General features: G+C 38.3%; 1 protein-coding gene and 1 pseudogene across 3 annotated transcripts in view; one reads left to right on the top strand and one right to left on the bottom strand.

Annotated features, from left to right (window-relative positions):
* SNTG1 (syntrophin gamma 1) overlaps window positions 1–25,582 on the bottom strand; it is a 756,922-nt gene that overhangs the window by 712,044 nt on the left and 19,296 nt on the right. The window lies entirely within an intron of this gene.
* Window positions 15,626–16,058, top strand: LOC101050833 (10 kDa heat shock protein, mitochondrial pseudogene; annotated as a pseudogene).

Raw genomic sequence — 25,582 nt, 5'->3', positions numbered from 1 at the left:
TTTCCTCTACTCAGTGGAGGACCTGACATCAGCAATAAAAATGCCTGAATAGGCCTATGAACTATTCAAGCAAATTTCCAATCTCTCAAGTTATTTAATTCTCGGCACACCCTGGTGAGATAACAAATAGGTATCTTCTCCGTTTCCTTTGCATTTACACATCACCAAAAGTAAGAAAAGAGAGTATGATCTTCACAACCTTAACTTAAAATATTTTATTCTCAGTGCCAGGCACCTTCTGCAGGCATCTTCAGATGGCTCCCCACATTGGCTACCCCGCTTAGCACTTGGGACCCTGACCTGCATGATCAGGGCGCTGGTAATCTCTAGGTCCCAGAAGAATGTGGCCAATGGGCAGCATCAACAGAGAACAGAGGAAGGAGAGAGGAGAAAGAGGCCAGGACATTTATCCTCTGTTTCTCTCCCGGGATCCTCCCAGACTGACTGGATCCCTGGAGAGAAGACTACAGCTTCTGTTAGCTGGGCTGCTGTATCTATGGCCAAGAGGAGAAGCAGCTTTGACGTCATCGTTTCCTGTTAGGACCCTGTCTGTCACAGTCTCTTCTGCTGCTTTCTCCTTACATTGTTCTAAATGCTGAAGTTCTTCAAAGTCATTCCTAGACTTTAATCTTCCTGTCACTTTTGGTGGTCTACTCATTCCTATAAATATAAACCTCATCTATAAGCTAATAATTTCTTTTTTTGTTTTTTTTTTTTTTTTTTTGAGGCGGAGTTTCACTCTTGTTACCCAGGCTGGAGTGCAATGGCGCGATCTCGGCTCACCGCAACCTCCGCCTCCTGGGTTCAGGCAATTCTCCTGCCTCAGCCTCCTGAGTAGCTGGGATTACAGGCACGCGCCACCATGCCCAGCTCATTTTTTGTATTTTTAGTAGAGACGGGGTTTCACCATGTTGACCAGGTTGGTTTCGATCTCTTGACCTCGTGATCCACCCGCCTCAGCCTCCCAAAGTGCTGGGATTACAGGCTTGAGCCACCGCGCCCGGCCTAAGCTAATAATTTCTAAATGTACAGGTCAGTTTCAGACTCCTCAGAGCCCTACACTCATTTATCTACCTTTTGATTTACACCTCTGCCTGGAAGGCAAAAAAATCATCAACACGAACGTGCCTGATACTCAACAATTGATTTCTGCCTGTCCCACTAGTCAAAACTTGTTCTGCCTCGAGTTATTTCCATTTCAGTAATTTGTACCCATTCAACTAGTTAGCCAAATCAAACACCTGGAATTTCCACTTTGGTTTCTTCTTGATGATTAATATTCCGTCAAAGCTATTAAAAGGTCCTATATATTCAACTCTGGTAACACGTTCCAAATCTGTCAGCGACTGTACGTCTACGTTACCGTGATGTGTGGCCTAGTTGGCTGGAATGACATCAGACTCCGCACAATCCAATCACTGCCTCATCCCAAATCGATAAAAACAGTAACTGTAGCAATAACGGCTGGATGACCATGTGCCTCCCGAAACCCTGCATCCTACTGCCTATTTCTCTAAGCGATTCTAAGCTAGCATCTCCTTCATCGCTGAGCTGCGGCCACAGCAGCCTCTAATTTGTTGGACAGGCTGAGATCTTTTCCGTTTCCCAGCTTGCGTGTGAGCTGTTTCTGTTCTACAGAGTGTCCCCCGTCGTGATTTTGGGCATCACGGGCTCCTCCTTTTCTGTTCTCACCCTTAGAGGGAGGTCTTCTCTCTCCACACTCTCATCAGGATTTTGCATCGTTTAATACAACAGCACAAAAAATCTTTACAACACTTCTCATGATCTGTCTACTAGTGCCTCAGAGACTCTCTGAGGACAGGGGCTTGTTTTGTTTTTCGTGTATAGCACATGGCAGTTGTCTGAATGAAGACAAACAGTAAAAGCAGTTCACTATAAGAACAGTCTGTTCATGATGAAGACATTTAAGTCTAAAATAACATTTCTGGCAGAAAGGTTTCCTCAGGCTCCAAAGTCTTCTTGAGATCAATCCAGTTCCAACTATACTCATAACATAACAAACAGAAGAGCAGTTTTGGGTGATATATTTCCCAGTACCTACCCTCACTACTCTCTGTGTTCACAAACTGCCTCAAGGAGTTCAATGGACTCTTCTAAAGAGTCATGTTTCCCACTAACAGTGCTGCCATTTCCTGGTTATCTGACACTTATTAGAAAGATAAAGATCGAATTAAAATAATGCTAAGAGACTACAAGTCTTTTTATGTAAGTCATGCTCATAACAATGCTAATCTTGACTTCTAGTCCTACAATTTGATTATTACAGAAAATATTATTAAGTGATTACAATCCTTAACTATTTTCACTAAAGAAATAGAAGAAATGAATACTTCTAATGAGATCAGCCATCAGACACTGAAGCCAGCATCTCAGTGAATACAATCGCTGTGTCTCAGTGGTTTCAGCAGTAAAATGGACTAATTTCATTTGTCTTTTAAGATTTGTGAGGATATATTTAGATATTGTATTTCAAGCCCACATCTACTAAGCATTCTATTAATAACATGGATTATTTTTACTTCTATTTCTTAGTCCACTGATTATTTTCCTTTTCACAGATAAAATATTGCTGCCTTCACCTTTAAGGATTTTCTGTAGAATAAGAGTATGATGAATTAAATGTCAGCAAACCTAATTTCTAGTTTTACTTTGACCACTAACTATCTGCATAAAGTCAGAGTAAAGATATAATTTTTCTTCATCTCAATTTTACTATCCCTCAAAATGCAAGTGTTAAAATAGATTAATTTAAAATTCTCTGCCAACCCTAAGACTGTAAGGGTTTTATGAATAACCAATGTGGGGAAATAAAGAAGCTTTAGCTATTATTTGGACAGCAGATTTATAACATTTATAATTTAAAAAGAGAATTTAAGTGAGCTCTTGGCAAGTCAAGAATTGCATAGCATCCCAATAGTGACAATATTTTCTGGAATGCCAGGAGGACTTCATATGTCTCAGAGCTGTGAGAAGCAGAAGAGAGCACGGGATCATTTAGCACACCCACATTTAGCAGATAAGAAGGTAGGAGTGAACAGCATTTCTTTTTTTATTGTTCTTCTTTTGAGATGAAGTATCGCTCTGTCTCCAGATTGGAGTGCAGTGGCACTATCTCGGCTCACTGCAACTTCTTCCGGGTTCAAGAGATTCTCCTGCCTCAGCCTCCTGAGTAGCTGGGACTACAGGCATGCACCACCATTCCCAGCTAGTTTTTTTTGTATTTAGAAGAGATGAAATTTCACCATGTTGGCCAGGATGGTCTTCATTTCCTGATCTGATCCACCTGCCTTGGCCTCCTAAAGTGCTGAGATTATGGGCGTGAGCCACCATGACTGGCCAAGGAATACTTTAATGGTAACTGAAATATGCTTGAGAATTTCAGCTACTAACAACAGTCCACAGAAACATAGCTAGAGTAACATAGCTCAATGAAGCCAAATGTGTGCTAACAGGTACTCACTCGCTTGTGTTTTTGGAAGTGTGGCAATCTTAGGCAAACCACCTACCTATGAGCACATGGAATTTAGATCTTTCTTTTAGCACAGCTGAAAAATATAAAAATCACAGACATCCCTGAGTCCATCTATGAAGTAATGAAGTAGATTAATTATTAATGAAGTAGATAATGAGCTACATGAAGTCCAGGAATGAATAAAGTTTACTCCAAATATTTTCACATAGGTTTATGCAATTTGAAACAGCAATTATAATGCCATGAAGTGAGTTTCATGTCTATAAGGGAATAAAAAGAGAGTGGTCTTCAGAAGATCGGTGAATACTGGTAAAACATAAGGACGGAAATACATGTAGTCTGACACCCAAGGATTCAGTATTCCTTCTTGATTTTTCAACTAAGTTGTAAATTATTCTTTTTTTGTAATGAAATAGAATAGTTTGCTACCATCTTTTTTCCCATGATGACATCGATTTCTTGTGTTCATGTAAATGTGTGGTGCCATTTCAGATGACTTATTGACAGGTATTTGTTAGACACACCTGATCTGGTCTTCTCACCAATCACAAACCAATGTGACCAGACTCTTTCCTAAGAAGAGCAGTTTCTAGAACCATCAGGTCTGGACAGAACCAATAGGACTTCAAACACTAAAGGTGTGTGGCATCAGAACAAAAAAAGAACTTTCCTACTTAACCTGCGGGACCTTTGGGTCCAGAGTTGAAATCCAGTGGGTAAGGATCGGTGCGCTTCTCCTGTGGAAGGTGTGGTCTCAGAAGCTCTGAAGCACTTAAGAGAAGGGTGACAAAGATCAGGGAGGAAGTGGCGGGAAAGACCAAAAGCTGTGCTGGGATTCTCCATGCCCTGAGCCTGGGGGCTCTTAGGAGTTTGTAGCCAAGGCAGCTCGGGGGAAAACTTTCCAGTGCTGCAGCGAAAGACTTGACAGCCTTCCAGCCCGAGGAGCAGGGATGCTCCGTCCTTCTCCCTAATTTTGCTGAAATTGAGCTTTAGGGATCAATCATGAATAAGCCAAGAACACTGAAGATCCAGAGAGGAAATTTAAACAAAATTGTCTTTTACAAAATACAGCTTCTAGAGGAGACAGAGGATGTTTTTCACCAAAGGAAACAACAAGAGTACTTAAGATTCGAGTACAACTTCTGAAAGTCCAGAAACTGGATAACAGAATTTTCAAACTATTCAGTAGATGATTTAGGAAGAGGATAGTCATTGATGAGTGACTCCAAAGTTCGAGTTGAAGAAATATCTTAAATTACATAGTAAAAAATGCACAAAGCAAGAGTCATGAGAGACACAAAGATTTGGGGAAGACATTGTGTTCTTCACAACAGTGGGTCCGCAGTCTTCATGTCTGGTAGAAAACATCTGAACATTTTAAAGGTTCAGCTTCCTCAACGCAGTAAAATGATCCATGATAATTAATGAATAACAAAATGACATACATAAAGCAGTTTTTGGAGACGCAGCTTAGAACATGAATTGAGTTAATGTTAGATTTTTAAAATAATTAAAATATCAGTCTCTGTGGAGTTTAATTCACAGAGGTTTTATGAGACTAAAGGGAGAGAATAATTAAGAGATTCTGTGTTTTTTCTTATTTTTTTTTTTTTGTTTTTTTTTTTTTGTTTGTTTGAGACAGAATCTTGCTCTGTCAACCAGGCTGGAGTGCAGTGGCATTATCTCAGCTCACTGCAACCTTTGCTTCCTGGGCCCAAGCAATTCTCTTGCCTCAGCTTCCCTAGTAGCTGAGATTATAGACTCCTGCCACCATGTCCAGAAATTTTTCCTGTTTTTAGTAGACACAGAGTTTCACCATGTTGGCCAGACTGGTCTGGAACTACTGACTTCAAGTGAGCTGCCAGCCTCAGCCTCCCAAAGGGCTGGGATTACAGGCATAAACCATGCCTGGCCCGATATCAAATTTTAATGTCAACACAGAGCTTTAATAGACTTAGTAGAGTTAATACATATTTTTTGGATGATGTTTGAGTATCTTTGAACACTTTCCTCTAAAATGTTAAGCTCTTGTGATTTGGTCTCCAGAGAATTTAGAAATTCATCATCACAATTACACAAAGTCACTCCTGAGGTGACTCTCCATGCGATTAAAGTCTTCTAGCAATGGACAATTTGTTACCAATTTTCACAGCTTGCTAGAAAACACAAATATGTTCATCTACATAGACAGCCTCTATGCAATATTAGGCTATACCTAAGTTTAGGAAGAAGCATCCTTCCTGGAAGATGCCATTTATACTGTGCACTGTGTGTTTCAGTGAAACTGGGGCACATGCTCCCCAATTGCTCTAGACCCTGATAAAGATGGTAGTGACAACAAACGGGATGTATTCACCAGGGCAGATCTTTATAGACTTAAAACATAAAGCAGTTGATCATGTTCATCACCAAGAAAAAGTTGTAAGTGGATTGAGAACAGAATTCACTTTTTTTATGAGACAGAGGTTCACTCCGGTTGTCCAGGCTGAAGTGTCGTGCCACAATCTCCGCTCACCAAAACCTCCGCCTCCCAGGTTCCAGGATTCCCCTGCCTTAGCCTCCCAAGTGGCTGCGATTACAAGCATGTTCCACCATGCCTGGCTAATTTTTTTGTATTTTTAGTAGAGATGGGATTTCACCATGTAGGCCAGGCTGGTCTTGAACTCCTGGCCTCAAGTGATCTGCCTACCTCAGTCTCCCAAAATGCTAGGATTACAGGCGTGAGCCACCACAGCCTGCCAAAATTACTTTTTTTACTCTCTTTTATACCTCTCATAGCAATTAAGGATTGCTAAATTTGTTGTGAATGTGTTAAACACATGTGTTGAATATGCTAATATAATCATCAAAAATATGAATATTTGGGGACATTAATTTTAAGAAGAAAGAACATGCTATGTAATTGGAATGGAATTTGAATCCAACTGGGTTACATGTCCTATTAATTATTTCATAGATGTACAAGATTAGTCTTTTCATGGTTTAGATCTTGTCTAGGTAAAAGGAACAAGAATATCCTGTAATGGTTGATTTTCATAAAATTAACTGGATTCAGATTACATCAGATGGTCCACTTTGACTATAGTAAAATATTGTGAGACTTAATTCAATATTAATACACTTCCCCCCTTTTCCAAAAAAAGAGAAAAAAAAAATCCGCTTTTTATTTCTGAGGTAAAGGAAAGAAATCACGTCCTCTTTGATTCTGTAATGTAAAAGCTACTGCCAGCCATGTTAAAACCAGTGCCTTTCAAATACTTAAAATGTTCAAAAACCCGAAGTAAAATTTAGGGGGATTGAAATCCTTGGTGTATGTGTATATCCTACAACCATAAACGTACCTCCCAGAGTTTTCAAGGTTTTATTCACAGTCTCATTGTAGCCTAAATTAGATAGAATGTAGATTGAACTATTAATTCTATAAAGTTATTTACAGTGTTTTATCCTGTTATAGTAACAAATTGTCGTGTGCTTAAGAGTATAAAATCATTTTGACAAAAGTAGCTGGGCATCAGATTTATATGAACAACAACACAAAAAGAATGCTGACAGTAACGGAAGAATGGTAGAGCTGGCAAAGAGAAATCTTTAGGAAGATGCTTCCCACATTTATAGATAGATAATGAACAGATAGATGATATAGATAGATGATACTGATACACATGTACATAGATGACAGATACAGATGCTGGACTAGACAGGGCATTGACAAACAATAGGGGCTTTCGGGTCACTTAGATCCAAGTTTGCTGCCTGGTCTTCCTAGTTAGTAAAACCCAGAGCAACGTATTTTAATCTTTCTGATTGTCAGTTACTTTATTTCCCAAAAAAAAAAAAAAAAAAAAAGTTATAATGACCTGCTTTCATATAGTGATGAAGTTTAAGAAGAAGGATACTGTGAATTACTGTCCAGCAAAAATCCCCTTGATCCTGGTCGCACTGTGCACAGAGGGTCCAGGCCTGCCCTTGCCTGCTTGGCCGTGTGATGTGCTTTGACAGGTGGACCCTGAGTTAACTGACACGGGCAGAGGCCCTCAGCGCCTGTGTGCGGAGGTTCGCCTGTCCTGCGCTGGCCCTCCGCAGAGGAGGCAGGATGCTCACACCTGCTGCCCCTTCAGCCTGGGCCCTGGCAGGCATGCGCATGAAACAGACCTGAACCCGGCAAGTTTGCAGGAAGGCAGTCCTGCATAGATCGGCTGAATGAACATGGCTCGTCTGCTGGCTGGTGAACGGGAAAATAAGGCTTGTTTCAAGCTTGTTGTAAGTCACTTTGTTTATAAGGCAGCGTTTTTGGGGCAACTGCTGATTAACCTAAGACCCATGAAGAAAAAGTTAAATGAACGCAGACCTCGGCTTTCTAATTATTTGGGGCTGCCCGATGATGGAACGCACTACCTTCAAAAATTAAGCAATTGTATTCTGTTAGCTTCGGCAGAGGCTAGAAGACCTGCCGGGATGTTGCTCCCGAAGCTTCCACATTTCAAGGAGGGCAATCTTGTAGCCATAGATTCTATCAGTCTGTGAGTTTGTGTGTATGCAAATACTGAAGTTAATTTATCAAACTTCTAACACTGTTTTGAGCAATGTAAATCCGAAGACTAAAGATAAAATAATGACCAGGTATCTTAAGAATGGTACTAACTATAATTATTAGATACCTATTCAGAATACCCATCCCACCACAGGAGCAAGTTCCATGGCAATTAATATTTTCATGAGAAACTTAATAACAAATACATTAATACAACTGTAATTAGTATTCAGATTAAAGATGTAAGACTATGTAGCCTGGCCAACTGGTGAAACCCAGTCTCTACTAAATACACAAAAAAATTAGCCGTCATGGTGGGCGCCTGTAATTCCAGCTACTAGGGAGGCTGAGATAGGAGAATCGCTTGATCCTGTGACGCAGAGGTTGGAGTGAGCGGGGATTGTGCCACCACACTCCAGCCCGGGCAACAGAGGGAGCCTTCCTCTAAAAAAAGAAGAGGTAAGAATATATGTTATGAAGTTGCACAAATATATTTTATCAAATATTTCTTCTTAGCATAGCATCTACTGATCTGCAGAATGAAGAATGTGGTAAATTCCATTAATCCCTGAAATAGAATTCTAGACTCACACCCTACATCCTACAGAGCTCTATAAAGTCAAACCTGATAAACTGTTCAATCATCCTAGGGACTGTTTCTTTTCTCAGTAAAACAGTTGTGAAATGAGTATTAGAATTGGGACCCTTCGAAGACTTGGTACTCAGATACCATCACACGGGAATCAAGAGACACACAATATAAGGGACATTTAAACAGATCTTTTAAAAATTATTATGCAATAAATAATTTGGAAGGGGACATTTAAACAGATGTTTTAAAAATTATTATACAATAAATACTTCAGTGATAATACAGTAAGATAAAATTCTTTCAATAAATACTTCAGTGATAATATGGTAAGATAAAATTCTTTAATTCTACATTAATATTGTATGCACTTCATTTGCTTTCCAACCATAATGAGATTAATGTTTTCTGCTTCAATATTTAAAAGCCTTTAAAAAATAAGCCCATTAATCAAATGAATGTGATAACAAAAACTAAGCATTTAAACTTAAATGGGTACTAAAATATGTATTCTGAAATACAATTAAAATGGAAGTAATATGCAAATACAATACATTGTGATGTAAAAGTTTGCTTTTCTAAGAAAGAGTCATTTTAATAGAAGAGGAAAAGCAATGTAATCTGAAAGGACTAGAAATGACGAAATATTTCCATCCAAGTAAGTCTTATATTTAACGTGGGGCTCATTGTGAAATTTTGAATACATGGATTACAAGGCCAGAAAGGCAAGGAATAAAATTCTGCAAATTGGACAAAAAAGAAGTGATCTGGAAATACAGGGATGTGTTCTCATGTCTTCAGACACAAAGATCTTTCCACACTCACAGCTTGTATCCTAAATCCATTCTCCCACCTTCACAAGTATTCTGTTCCTCTTTGTTACGTATTTCAGGAAGAGCAATAATAGTTTCAGAGATGTAAAGGCATTAACGTTCTCCTAAAATATTAGCACTTGTACTTGGTGCTTAGTATTTATTGAATAAGTTACTTGAACATAAATTTTATCTTTATCCTGCAAGCACCCAGTTTGCAATTCTTTCTTTAATTGGTCAATTTCTCCACTAGATTGAAGGATCCCTTTTTGGAGGCAAGGAATGCAGCCTTTGAGTCACGTAATTTGGATGCAATCCCTGGATGTGTGTCCTTTGGCAAATCACCTCACTTCTCTAAGCCATCCTTTCACACCCACCTTCCTCTTGAACAGAGTGGATTTAAATACTGAATGGTTTTCAAAGAAACATGTTGAGCAATAAAATAAAAAAGTATTGTATTATGACTAAAATTACAAAATAAACATCCATGAGTTCCTAATGATACAATAAATGATTAGATTTAAACATCTGGTAGAGAATAGGCAAATCTGTTATGAAGAGAAATTGCTAATATTTTTGAAGATAATAAACCTTCAAGAGATGGAGCCTCAATCCTCATAGTGACGATTTTCCAAAGAGCACAGTATAGAGGTGGGTGGAGTGCAGGGGAAAACTTTACAGAGGAGAAACCAGACAAACATTACCCCAGTCAAGTGGCCAAGGTCAACATCAACAGTGACATGTCATGTGGACAGGATGTGATGAAACGGTGACTTACCTCTGTGATCTTCCATCTCAAAACACATAAACTCAATCTAGTCATACTTGAAATATTCGACAAACCCCAATATGGGGACATCCCACAGACTATGTGATGATTACACCTCAAAACTGTCAAGGTCAACAAAATAAAGAAAGTCTGGGGCATGATCATAGCTAAGAGGAGGCTGAGGAGTTGTGAGGATAAAATGTCCTGTGGTGTTCTGGATGGGATCTTGAAGCAGAAAAAGAACAGTTGATAAAACCTAAGAAAACTTTTAAGTAGAAACTGTAGTAAAAATAAAATGGCATTGATATTGGTTTATTAATTTTAGAAAATATGCTGCACTAGTGTAAGATGTTAATAATAGGAGAAATTTGGTATGAGCTATTTGAGAACTCTCTGCACTACATTTGCAATTTTTCTGTATATTAAAACTATTCAAAAAATAAAATTTATTTAAAAAAAAAGAAATGCATTGTCTATAAAGACCTTTGTAGGCTGGAAAGGGAAATGCAAATAAAAGTTGTGATACTTGTTTAGTAAATTTTTTCTTGTCTCTAGTCCTGGGTAGATCTCAGTTAAGACAAATACGACATCAATTCAGAAAATATCTTATCAGATTTTGCTGGAGTGGTTTAGAATATTACCTTTACTCCTTTGTACTAATGTTCCAGTTGAAACTGTAGGTGCGTCTTAGTCTGTATTTAGCATCCACTTCCTCCCTGTTGTCTTTTTGAGATATATTTATCTCTAATCATTTGTATACATTCTCATTTATGCCACTAGCTTGTATACCTTTTCATGTCAAACATATGAGCAACATATGTCTGAAACACTTCTCATAATTTTTACCCCAGTGTCATGCTCACAAGTAGGTCTTGCATACTAATAAAGTCTATTAATCTAAAAACAAGTAAACAAAGACAAAATGGCAAAAGCAAGAGAGAAAAGGTCACTTCTATCCTTTTAGGCAGATTAACGTAGATTAGAATGACAAATCCAATCTCTATCAAGAAAGCTTCCTACCCTTCCATAACAGACTTATCCCAGAATTCAGGGCATCTGCTAATGGCGCATAATACAAGCTTCCAGCTGGAAGGTCGACCAGACAGCAAGGCAGGCAGGCAGCCAAGCCCGGAGGGGCTCACTCAGGCTGCAGGCCAGCCTCCTCCTGAACCTGAAACAGGTTCAAAGGCCTCCATGATCAGCTTCAGAGCCACTTCAAATATGCATAAATATATATATATATATATATATATATATATATGCATGTGTGTATATAAATTGATGCAAATATATTATACATGAATATATAAACATTTGTTTAATGAATTTCAGAGGAAAGGTAAGAAAAAAGTGCCATCAGGTTCTGAATATTAGTTATAAGTGAGGTGACCATTTTGGCATGTCCTGAGTGCTACAAAGACAACTTCCTCTGGGAGGAGGGTGGTTCTTATAGAAGGGAACTGTTCAATCTCTTGACCAATGTCAAGTCTCCTCAAAGGAAAGTACACAGAGGCTGTAGTTGGTACATTCATATTTTTTAGACAGAAAGCAGGGAAAGGGCTAAAGGGAAACCCCGCTTTGTGAAAGCACCCACTCATGCACTGTCAGAGCTTGAATGCAGAGTGGCATGGGACTGAAGAGCTTGTCCTGAGAAGAGAGGGTGCATTCAGATGCACCCTACAATGGGGCATTTTGTTGATAAATTCAGACTAATCTATGTTCTAATTTCTAAAGGGCAAGGGTGGTTCCACCAGTGCTTTAAACATCACTCCATCAAATGTATGTTGATTTCAGCAATTAAAGTTTTTAAATCTTGGAATATTATCAGCTAAGAGGTTATTTCCTCAGAGCAGTCATTCCTGACCCCGAGACTAAAGTATTCACAGGAGTAGCATCCAGTCTCATGATGTTTTTGGAATGTGTGTTCTATTATCACACGTATGATTATATGTTTAAATTATTTAATATTTAGTGTATCTCTCTACCATTTAACTACATGTTCTGTGAGGGTAGGGCTATAACTTTTTTGAGTTCTCTGTTGGTAACACAATATTGGGCACATGTTAGGTCCTCAGTAAGTTATTACAAAACGTGAAGGAGACTGCACAGAAATGTTGTCTGTTGAACACACTGTCTTTCCTTGAGCAGACCTGGGAGGAGGCCAAATGTTAGGAAAGGCTGCTTCATAAAAAATAGAGTCAAAATAAAGGATTTTGTTTTATGAATTTCCTATTGTATATAATCAAGTTAAGGGATAAAGCAGGTTGAAATAAAGATATGCCTGCCTTTGACTGGGTTAGCCATTCTCCTTTTCATGGAGACAGTATGTCCCAGGAAAATCTACTTTTTCACTGAGCTAACCAACCGCCACCCATCCCAAGAGTGGGCACAGCCATTCCTCAGATATGTGATTGCAGTAGTGCCTGGGTGCTGGGCTCCTCTGTCTTTGGAGGCATTTTTGCACATCCCTGCTCAATGTATTTGGTGAATGATACCCTAGCCGACTACCTTGTGGTGCCGCTTCCCAGGTCTTTCAGGGCATTTGCTCTATGCCCTCCTGCCACCTCAAGGACTCAGTGTGCAGTTTCTCCATAATGGTTTGGTTCAACCCAAGCACCTCCAATTTCACAGACTCCAGATTATACAGACCAAAGTCTGATGGGGTCAACTCCCAGGGGCCAAGAAGTCATCTCATGCTGTATGAGTTTCAAATATCCTCTAGGGTATTATCTTACTCTTGTGTATCATGAGGCTTTTTCACTGTTGCTTATATTTTACTTCACAAGTTTTGTTGTTCTTCATTTTTTCTTTTTAAATGAAAGACAGAGAAGAGATTCTCTGAGCCTGCTGGACCGTAGACCTCCCAGGAGCTGCTGACTTTCCAAGAAGCCCCATGGTTAGAACTTCTGAAACCCAGTACCTTCTAGGAGAATAGAGAAACTGAGGGTGGGCCCTTGCTAAAATAGAATACATAAACCTACCTACATACATACAGACATAGAATATGCACAGAGAACATACATACATACATAGAGTATACACAGAGAACATACATACATACATAGAATATGCACAGAGTACAAACATATATACATACAAACATACATACATACATAGAATATACACAGAGAACAAGTTGTTCAGTCTGGTTATTTTAAAAGCCTTATTGACTAATAGCTTGAAAAGGTCATTTTATGCCTTGTTACACAGCCATGGTTAAAAAAACATAGCAGGAATTTGACATACAAAATAAGCAGGCCAGGCATGGTGGCCCAAACCTGTAATCCTAGCTATTGTGGAAGCTGAGCCAGAAAAGATTGTCTGGGCCCTGGAATTCGAGATCAGCCTGGATTACACAGTGGGACTCTGTTTCAGAAAAACTCAATGACAATGAACAAAGTGTAGTGCATTGCTTTTTATTAAGTGAGCACTTATGGTGTGTCTAGTAAGTGATCAATGACAAGGGGCTTATTCAATTAAACTATTTATTGACAACTGACTATAAACAGACAAGCTATAGATGAGAGCCTACTAGTTAAAAGAAAATTAAAGAGATTCTCACATTCACTAGTAGTGATATGGATACAAATTTAGATGCCAACATATGAATTTATACTCATTAGAATGGTAAAATTAAAGAGTTCTAACATGCCAATGGAAACAGTAAGTAAAAATTCAAATGGCCATTCTGAAAAAAAGTCTTCAGTACTAAATAAAATTTAAATTATGAAAATATTTTGAATCAGCAAACCCGTAAGTCAATCAGAGAAATATGCAAAAGTCTTATTTCATTACTATGCATAGTATCTGGTCATTGAAAATAACCTAAGGATTCATCTCTAGGAGACTGGTGGGTAAAATGTGACAGGTCACCACTGTGGAATACGACAAAACACTTACACATTCTGAACTAAAGCTCATAAACAACACAGTGAGATTTTCAACAAACATAATGCTGAGGGAAAAGAGCAACACCTAGAACGAGATTTGTAACTCAGTAAAATCTGTACAAATTTATAACACAGGCAAAACATGTTATCTAGTTTGAATTTATATTTTAATAGAGAGAAAATTAAATGCTTGCTATAAAGTTCAAGAAACAATGGGAGAAAGGGAGAACGGGGGGAGAGGGAGAAAGAGAGAGAGAAAGAAAAGAGAGGGAAAGAGAGAGAGAGAGAGGAAGAAAAGGAAGGAAGGAGGGAAGGAAAAGAATAAGAAGGAGGAGGAGAAAGAAAGAAGAAAGAAAGAGAAAAGAAAGAAAGAAGAAAAAGAAAGAAAAAGAGAAGGAAAGAGAAAAAGGAAGGAAGAAGGAAAGAGAAAGAAAGAAAGATGGGGAAGAGGCGTGGTAAGAGAGGGAGGGAAAGGAGACATTCCACAAACGCACCTTTGGCACTGGAAGAATAATATAGTACTGCAGTTCATTTTAATCCTGACTATGTAGTCATGATTTTTATCCTGAGTATCCAATTTAATAAGCACATACATGTTCCTTTGTCTATAAAATAAGGGGTATTATAATCATCATCTACCTTCTAGGATTCTTATGTAGATTAGGCATGCAAAGTGCTTCACAGATACTGGGCTGATCCTGTTATTTGGGAACACATCACGGGTAATGACCATGTATGAGATTCTAGAGGCAAGTGGTCTCAGCTTGAGAATAGCTTTACAAATTACGTCAAAGAATTACGCAGTCAGTTGTGGCCAGCCAATGGAGGTTAATAGTCAAGGACATGGAATGATCGGAATCTGTGTTTTAGAAAATAAGACAGGTGGCATGGCATGGATTTGAAAGGAATCAGGGAACCAATTATGAGGCTACTTTTGTAGCCAGGGAAGGGAGAGGCAGGTTCAAAGGTAAGGACAAGGCAGAATTTAAGACTGATCACTGACCGGGTATCCAAAAGAAGAGAGAGACTCGTCAATGACTATCCGAAAATATTAGCTTGTGGATCTGATTGGAGTATTTCACAAAGGAACTCGAAAGAAGAAGGGAGGGAGGCAGGAAAGGAGGCAAGAAAGAAGAGAAGAGAATTCACTGCCACCCAAAGAGCTGAATAACCCTAAAAGGAAACGCAACATCAAAGTCTGAAAAGCTACACATTGGTATTTTTCATATGACTCTTTTCACTTCTGGTTTCCCTTTTCATTAGTTGCTGAAAAATTCCTCAACATTTATCCTATGCTTTCCACATTTTGAGTGTAGCTGACTGGGTCCCAGATGGGTGGTTTAACGTATTTCATTGTCCTGCATATTTCCTGAAAAACCATAGTTAGATCTCAATCGGTACTCTCCATTAGAAATGTAATGTGAGCCACATAAAGAATTTTAGGGCGGGGGCCGGGCCTGCACCCTGGGTGGCCTTTCCACGTGTCGCGAGGACCACATCGCGGGTCTCCCGTTGCCGCGGTGCGCCACGGAGCGCGAGTCTGAGGCCGAGGGAGTCATGGCAGGACAGGCGTTTAGAAAATCTCTCTCACTCTTTGACCGAGTATTGGTTGAAAGGAGTGCTGCTGAAACTGTCACCAAAGGAGGCATTATGCTTCCAGAAAGATCTCAAGGAAAAGCATTGCAAGCAACAGGAGTCGCTGTTGGATCGGGTTCTAAAGGAAAGGGTGGAGAGATTGAACCAGTCAGCGTGAAAGTTGGAGATAAAGTTCTTCTCCCAGAATATGGAGGCACCAAAGTAGTTCTAGATGACAAGGATTATTTCCTATTTAGAGATGGTGACATTCTTGGAAAGTACGTAGACTGAAATAAGTCACTATTGAAATGGCATCAATGTGAAGCTGCCCATTCCACTGAAGTTCTGAAATCTTTCATCATGTAAATAATTTCCATATCTCTCTTTATAATAAACTAACGATAACTGATGACATTTAGTGTCTCCAAAATTGTCTCCTTGTACTGATATAAACATTTCCAAATAAAAATATATAAACAACAACAAAAAAAAAATTTTTAATGTTCTAGGAGCCACCTGGAAACAGTACAAATAAAACGTCAAAATTAATTTTGTAACAGCTTTATGAAGATAATTAACATATAACGGAATGCACATATTAAAGTGTCCAATTTGAAACCATCGTCGCCATCAGTATGCTGAGCCCACCCCCAAAAGTCCCCGTGCACCTCTGCGCCATCCCCTTCTCCTGACAATCCCGCTTCTCCGGGTCCCAGGCAGCTCCTGATCCACTTCCACTACAGTTTAGCTTGTATTTTCTAGAATTTCATGTAATTGGAATCATATGATATGTACACTTTTTTGGTCTGGCTTCTTTTGTCAGCATAACTGTTTTAAAGTTCATCTACGTTGAGGCATATGTCAATAAATATTTCAATAGTTAATTGAAGTTTTTGCTTGGAATTTTTCCCTTGTGTGGATATATACGTTTGCTATTCGCCAGTTGATGGACTTTTGGGTTATTTCAAATTTGACTCAATAAGGGTGCTGTGAACATTTCAGTACAGAAAGAAAAGTCAGGAGGTGGAATGACTAAGAGGCAAGAAAAATTTTACATAATAGTGACACATTTTTGCAAATTAGAGAAAACAGAGCATATTGTAAGAAAGCAAAAATAGTGCCAAAGTGAATTTTCTGGAGGAAATCATTGTTTATATTTTTCATTCTCAAAAGCACTCAATATATTTATGACTTTACTAGAACTAATTTGACAATTTATATTTTAATTACCAAACATGTGAAAGATACTTCTACCACAATTCTCTAAAACTGCAAGGTGTTTCTATTTAGATCCCCCATAAAATAAACTCATACTAATAAACAGGGAAACTGTAGCAAAAGGGACTTTGACACTTTCAGCATACTGAAATTTCAAGGCAGATGGAGGAGCCAAATTTATTTAAAAAAAAAAAAAGAAAGAGAGAAAGAAAAAAAGAAAAGAAAGAAACGGTTCTTTGTATCTAAATCAATTATAAAATTTATTTTTGAAAGGACATTGAGTCAGCTGACATCATTTTGGTCAACTCCATTAATGGTCCTTAGCCTGCACTAAGCCCTTTAAATTATATCCACTAGTTTGCAATGACCTTGCATTTTGGAGATTCAACAATTGCTGAATAAGTGTCTCTGTGAACTACTCCAATTAGGAGTTTTTCAGTGTTCATAAACATTTTTTAGTTTCAACTTTAATTAATTTTAATTGGATTCACTTTCACATAATCAATTTGTTCCCTTAAAATGTAAATACCAAAGTTCACTGCTATCCATGTCAGAGGGAAGATGGCAGATATGGCAGCAGAGTATTTAAAAAATAGAAAAGGTGAAGTCATCCCTCATAGTCCAATAGGGAAGATGAAGGGAGAATGAAGATAGAATACAAATGTAAAAGTCTGTAAGTGAATACATCTGCCAGGCTATCAGGTGAATTGCAGTGTTGGGTTTTGCAGTTGCCAAGGTTTGGGGAAATCTGGCTTCCAACACTGGGCCAGAGCTGCAGGCTGGTGACAAAGGACTGTGCCAAGAGCACAGGAGAGATGCCCTGGCTGAGGATACCTCAGTTGGGTTCTGTGAACCTTTGTTTGAATTCTCCTGTTCTGTCTTAACCAGGGCGAGGAAGATGGGAGCCAGTGTGCATGTGGATAGAGTCACCTGGGGTGCATGATTTTTTTTTTTTTTGGTCTTATGTCTCCTTCCTCACTTGAAGCCACTTTTTCCAGTGACCCAGCATTTCCCATTTGTAAAATTCTTCCTAAGCATTTCTGCAGTCACTGAAGGCCTGTGTTTAACAGTGAAGGAGAAAAAGAAGAAGGAGGAGGAGGAGGAGGAGGAGGAAGAGGAGGAGGAGGAGGGGGAGGAGGGGGGAGGGGGAGGGGGAGGAGGAGGAGGAGGGGGGAGGGGGAGGGGGGAGGAGGAGGGAGAGGGGAGGAGGAGGAGGAGGGGGAGGGGGAGGGGAGGGGAGGGGGAGGGGGGAGGGGGGGAGGAGGAGGAGGAGGAGAAGAAGAAGAGGAATTATTAATGGTTCTGGAGACCCTGTGTGAGTGAAATAGTCTGGGAGTTCCTTAAGACAAGACTCAAATTCCTCATCAGAGTAGGCTGTTCTCCAAACATTTCTTCTTGGAAGATGTCATCAGAACTTTCAGAAGAGCTTACACACACACGCCCATGCATGCACGCACGCACACTTCTGCTTGGCTGCTGTGTCATTCCACAGATAAGATTAAAATTTAGCAAGTCTGGAAAACGATCTTCAATCCGTGCTTTCAAATGCTTCCCACAACTGCTTGGGCAGTTTTATTAACCAATGAGCTAGACAACACATTTGTGACTTCTTCAACCGTACAGGATGATTGAAAATTACTGGTGCTAAATCAGTATTGGTATTGATTTATCATGCTTTCTCATGAAGATAAATAATAATTTCTTTTAGAAATACGTTTAACATTTCCCCCTTACGATTCAAAGAGAAACAATTCCTTTGTTTCAACATTTTATTTTTCTCCAGATTACTCATCTGATCCTATCCTGTTTGAGCTATTTGGCTGATAAGCTCAAACAAGAAACCCATATTTTCTTATGAAAATTAGATTTTAAATCAGCTTATTTACTTGTTCACACATGGTACTATTTTCACATGCACACACAAACATGTTGCACTTATATTTGCACCTGTATCTCTGATGAAATTTCATAGGACTTGTCAACATAATTGTGACAATGGCAATTACTATATTTATTTTGCAATTATTTTCCTTTCCAAAACAAGCTCTATCATTAAACACATACTCTTCAAGGGTATGATTTTCAGTGAATAATTTAGTTCCACCTTCTCTCTGAAGTCTCTTCCACTCTCATGTTAATCTGTATCATAGCATTTTCTCCTTGGATCAGTCATTTTATAATGAATTGAAAATTGGCTCATATCTTCATGAATTGCCTAATTTGAAAATACCATTATCCCATGTTTTCCCTCAAAGAAATGTCTACATGATAATATGACAGAAACAATATGATGCATAGATAGGTAGAGAGGTAGGTAGGATGATAGATAGATAGATAGATAGATAGATAGATAGATAGATAGATAGATAGATAGAAACTATATAATATATGTGAATATATGACCAGGAGAGGTGATCACTTCCAGGAAAGATGTTTGTTTCAAGGAAAGGGATACGTAACCAGGGAAGGTATTAATTTAAGTAAGGTGTACCTGATAGACTGGAGAATAACCCAGTCAAATTAAATTTAGGTTTATGTTTTGCATAGCAGCCTAGATACACTAACTAGGTAAGAGACTTACTTCCACACCCTCATCTCACAGATTATTCACTTTTCTTTCTCAGCATACTTAATTTCTGTTATGAATTTGTTGAGAGACAGAAGTAAACCTCATGGATATAAATTTTAGGTTTATTTATGTTTTCACATTTATGCCCTTTCCCTTTCCCACATAATTCCTAACCTAAGCAGAGACCATAAATGTGTAGTGATATCCCTGCCAAACCTCCACAACTGAGTCCTGGAGGTTACCAATAAATATGCATCACATGAATTAATGAGCATCAAACAGGTTGAGTAAAAGTGAATGGGCCTACATCCACCTCTTTCAAAATTTAGTACAAAGGTACAATAATAAAGCACTGGGATGAGACTGGACATCAACGTCAGTGGAATGAAATTGAGACTTCAAAAAAAAAAAAAAAACAAAAAACAAAAAAACCTCTTACATGTATTAGCCAACTGATTTCCAATAATGTGCAAAGATCATCCAATGAGAAAAGAAAAGCTTCTTAAACAAATGGTGCCAGGACAACTGGAAATCCACAGCAAAAATAGCTAACTAACCAGATAAATAAATACAGTTGGCCTCTACAACATGACATGTACAAAAGTTTACTCAAAAGGAACCAAAGATCAAAATGTAAAAACTAAAACTATTAAATTCCCGGAAGAAAATTTAGGAATGAATCTTGAGATCTTAAATTAAGAAATAGTTTCTTAGCTATGACACCAAAATCGTAAGCATCATAAAAATGCTAATTACATGCAAACTTAAACTAGAATGAGTTATCCCTTCACATGGAGTAGGAGGGCTATTTAAAAACAGACAGACACTAACAAGCATCGATGAGAATGGGGATAATTCATGCGTTGTTGGTGGGAACGTGCAACAGTTTTGGAAAACAGTTTGTGATTCCTCATGATATTAGTCCATATGACCCAGCAATTGCACCCCTAGATGTATATCCAAGTAAATTGAAAACATATGTTCATATATACACTTGCACATGAATGTTAATAGCAGCCTGAGTCGTAATAATAAAAACAATGGGAACATCAAGATGTTCACTAAGTGATAAATGGATAAATACAATGCAGTAAAACCATACAATGGAATATTATGCATCTGTGAAAAAGCATGAAGCACACAGGAATGCCACAATATGGATGAACCTTGGCAGCATTATACCAAGGTAAAGAAGTTAGTCATATAAGACCACAGATTTTATGACTCCATTTATACGAAATGTCCAAAATAGGGAAGTTCATAGAGATAGAAAACACAGTAGTGTTTTCCAAGGGCTGAGAGGAAAGGAGAATGAGGAATGACTGTTAATGGTTTAGTTTCTTTTGGAGATAATGAAAACATTCTGAAATTAAATAGTGGTGATGGTTGCACACATGTGTAAGTAGACTAAAAACCACTAAATTATATACTTTAAAAGGGTAATTATTATGTTATGGGAATTATATCTCAATTTATTTATTAAAAACAATGGGGATCAAATAAATTGTCATTAAATAAGTTCTGACTTTAAAAAAAACAATACCATAGTCTGGGCATGGTGGCTTTTGCCTGTAATCCCAGCACTTTGGAAGGCCAAGGGGGGTGGATCACGAGGTCAAGAGATCAAGACCATCCTGGCCAACATGGTGAAACCCCACCTCCACTAAAAAATACAAAAATTAGCTGGGCATGGTAGTGCACACCTGTAGTCCCAGCTACTCAGGAGGCTGATACAGGAGAATTTTGCTTGAACCTGGATGTTGCAGTGAGCCAAAATTGCGCCACTGCACTCCAATCTGGTTGCCTGGTGACAGAGCAAGACTGTTTCAAAATAAATAAATAAATAAATGAAGACTAATTTGAGATGGATAGAAACCATGTGTAACAATACAACACTGAACATCAATAATGAAAGATATTCATTATTCAATAATAATATTCAATATTACTTAATATTAATAAATCTAGGTGAAGGTTTTACATGTGTTCACTGTGTGGCTGTTTCAACTTTTTTCTAAGATTGGCATTTTTCAAATAAAAAGTTAATAGAAAAGTAAACAGAATTGCATTAGGATTAAAGAACAGAGCAAAAATTATTAATTTTCTTTAAAATGTTAGACCTTCACTCACTCAGCAAATGTGTTTGAGCACGTACTATGTTTTAGGAAATGTGATAGGAACTAAAACAGAAAACAGTGAGCTCCAGTGGTTGAGGTAAAGCTGACCTGTTTCAGTGAGCTGTCTTCCACAAAACGGATTTGAAGCTTCATGAAATGGGGAAGGGTGAGCAGAGGACTTTCTGTCCTGTTTTGATGCTTCGATTATATAACTTTTTTCCTTTAATTATAAAAATTTAAGTGCACACAATTATATATATATACACTTTTATGTGTTTAAAGCTAGTAACTACTAATGACTGTCAAAATCAAGATAGGGAATATCCCCAGAATGTCATAACCCCCCTCACTCAGCCAGAAGCCACCTCATGCTAACCACAATGCTACTCGATGTCTATACATTTAAAAACATCATGTTGGCCAGGATGGTCTCGATCTCCTGACTTGGTGATCTGCCCACCTCAGCCTCCCAAAGTGCTAGGATTACAAGCGTGAGCCACCGAGTCCGGTCTATTTATTTATTTGTTTGTTTGTTTATTTATATTGAGATGGCGTTTTGCTCTTGTCACCCAGCCTGGAGTGCAATGGCAGGATCTTGGCTCGTTGCAACCTTCACTTCCTGGGTTCAAGCAATTCTCCTGCCTCAGCTTTCCCAGTAGCTGGGATTGTAGGCTCACACCACCACACTAAGATAATTTTTGTATTTTTAGTAGAGATGGGGTTTCACCATATTGGCCAAGCTAGTCTCCTACTCCTGACCTCAGGTGATCCCACTGCCCTCGCCTCCCAAAGTGCTGGGATTACAGGCATGAGCCACTGCACCCAGCCTCTCTTACTCTTTAAAATTTGAGTTAGCAAAAGGAGAGAATACAGGTTTGTTTTTTTTTTTTTTTTTTTTTTTTTTTTTTTTGAGACAGGGTCTCATTCCATCACTCAAGCTAAAGTGCAGTGGCATGATCTTGGTCCACTGCAACCCCCTCTGCCTCCCAGCTTCAAGCAATTCTCCTGCCTTAGGCTCCCTAGTAGTTGGGATTGCAGGCAGCTGCTACCACACCTGGCTAATTTTAAACCTTGTATTTTTGGTAGAGATGGGGTTTCACCGTGTTTGCCAGGCTGGTCTACTAATTCCTGACCTCAGGTAATTCACCTGCCTCGGCCTCCCAAAGTGCTAGGATTACAGGTATGAGCCACGGAACCCAGCCCGAGAAGGCAGCTTCAAATGATAAGAACAAAAGCTAAAACGATACCTAAAGAAAGCTATTAATATTTGCATTTCTCTGATGACCAGTGATGATGAGCATTTTTTCATATGTTTGTTGGCCTCCTGTATGTCTTCTTTTGTAAAGTGTCTGTTCATATCCTTTGCCCATTTTTGAATGGGCTTGTTTGTTTTTTTCTTGTAGATCTGCTTTAGTTCTTTGTAAATTCTGGATATCAGCCCCTTGTCAGATGGGTAGGCTGCAAAAATTTTTTCCCATTCTGTTGGTTGCCGATTCACTCTATGTTAAGATAAATTCAGAGCCATGAGGAATCAAGAAAAGCTACAAGTAGAAACCATGAGGTACAGAACATTCATCTGAAGGGCAAAATAAGAAGTCAATCAGTACTGGCTGAAGAGACCCTGCCAGGAGGAAAATAGCTAAGTCATGCTAGTGACTGAATACCAGAGTGAAAATATTAAAAATGTCATCTCTTGCGCTTCTGGGTTCTTAGTTTTTCTGAGTTTCTGTGACATAGATTTTTAAAATAAAATTGTTGAACTTAAAAAAAAAAAAAAGTTGAGCCAGTTTTGAAACTTCATTTGAATGGAATCATGATGAGTTCGTTTCCTTTTGTATCTTGCTGTGTTCACTCAGTATTGTGATTGGGACGTTTCGTTCACATGGCTCAAGCAGAATCCTCCTCTCATTTCCATTGCTGATGGAATTCTAGTGCGTGAACACATACCACTGTCGATTTTGTTTGTTAGTTTGTTTATAAACTTCTAGGTTACTTTCGCTTTTTTGTTGTTGTTAGTTTGTTCATTTACATCTAAGTTAATTTCGCTTTTTAAAAATATTTCAACTTTTATTTTAGATTTAGGGGTACATGTGCAGGTTTGCTGCATGGACATATTGTGTGATGCTGAGGTTTGGTGTATGGAATCCCATCACCCAGATGGTGAGCTTTGTACCAAATAGGTAATTTTTCCATCTGTGTCCCCCTCCTTCCCTCTAATAGTGTATAGTGTCTATGATTCCATGTTTATGAACTATGCTGCTACAAATCTTACATGTATTTAGGTGTACATGTGCAAAGTTTCTTCAGGGTACAGTGCCCAGTTTATAGGACATGCTAATATTCAATTTTAATAAATAAGGCCAAACTGTTGTTCCACCACACTGTAAATGGTACTCTGCCACCTGCAATATGAGGGTTTGCATTGCTCTGTATCTTTCTGAGTTTGCTACATTGAGTAAGTTTTGTCTATATGGTTTTATGGCTTTAATTTGCATTACCATGAGAATCTGTAAGGTTGAACACCTTTTCTTTATGCGACATTTGGGTGGTTTTGGGAAGGGTATTGCCAAGCCTTTTAATAGCTTTTGCCTTTGAAATGTCTCTTTTTCTTAATGCTTTAGATAGGCTTACTTTTTGATCATTCTTGATTGTTATGTGATAGTAAATGGTGTATATTTTTGCATGTATCATTTGCTATAGATATGTTAATATATATATTGCCAGTATCTAATCATAAAATTTATTTTTTAATGTTCATATTGCATGCGGTATTTTTCTAGTGTTCTTACTAATATCTTATTTATAAATTATGGGAGCATCATTGTGTGCAAATACTGGGAAGTATGGCAGGTGTCTTTGTATTCCTTTCTAATCATTAAAGTCTTTGTCAGTTGTGGCCCTGAATGTGCTTACTGTGGTGGAAGAGATGTTCAATGCAAAGTGGAAAGGAAGTGGTTTTACTGGTGTTCTTACTTTATTCCTGGTTTCAAATAGAAAATTTCCAACATATATAAATTAAGAATGATGGTTTCTATAACACATATATATGCACAAACACATATATAATATTTACATATGCTATACACACATATCCATCAGATTAAGAAAGTCCTCTTTTATTTCTGGACTGCTAGATTACTAGATGTTATCAGGAATTTGAATAATTTTTAATTAGTTAATAAAAACCTATATGTTAAGGTTATAGGGTGATTCTCACAATCTATTAATAGTGCTAATTGCTTTATTACTTTTCGAATAGAATATTCTTGCCTCACTGATACAAATTTTAAAAAGGCACAAATAATGATTTATGTTTTACTATCCCTGAATGTGGTTTGCTATTTTATGTATTGTCTTTCTCATACGATCTCTTGTCATGTTTTAAATTCAAAATTTTAATAACTTATCATGGGAGCCTTCTTTTTTTTCTACTCTCTAGGATAATTTTTTTCTTGACTAGTATAAATTGTTTTTGAAGCAATCTGGACTTGTAGTTTATTTACCTAACAATTTAAATACTTTAATTCCATAAGGCTTTTGGGTTTTGTTTTGTTAGTTTACTTTTTTCTTTCTTTCTTTTTTTTTTTTTTTTTTTTTGGTTTTCTGACTCTTGATGAAATATTTCATAAAATAGACTAAAACAAAGGGCTGAGTTGCTCAACCAGAAATCCATGATTCAGGATCTCACCCAGTGTCAGGCTTCCCTGATAAAGATGCTGACATGTGTCACCTACAGGCATAGGCTGGGAGGGGAGAGGTACAGCCCCCCAAGTGCATCCTTCCTGCCTTACTCACAGGCTCTCAGAGGAGGTCCCAGAGTGGAACGCACGGATTACTTCACAAAACACCTCCATTTCACAGCCCAGAAAGTTGCATAGCTCCCACAGCATTCTTCAGGGAGCCCATAAGCAATCCTAAATCAGGAATGGCCAGCCTAAGCACTCCACAGATGTGGGCTCTCCGTCTCTGCCTAGCAAGTACCATTCAGCAGGAGGCCAGTGACTGCATATTTAGGAAGA

Source organism: Saimiri boliviensis, chromosome 15, assembly GCF_048565385.1.
Source record: "Saimiri boliviensis isolate mSaiBol1 chromosome 15, mSaiBol1.pri, whole genome shotgun sequence".
Taxonomy (NCBI): Eukaryota; Metazoa; Chordata; class Mammalia; order Primates; family Cebidae; genus Saimiri; species Saimiri boliviensis.
This window is presented reverse-complemented; position numbering and strand designations above follow the sequence as displayed.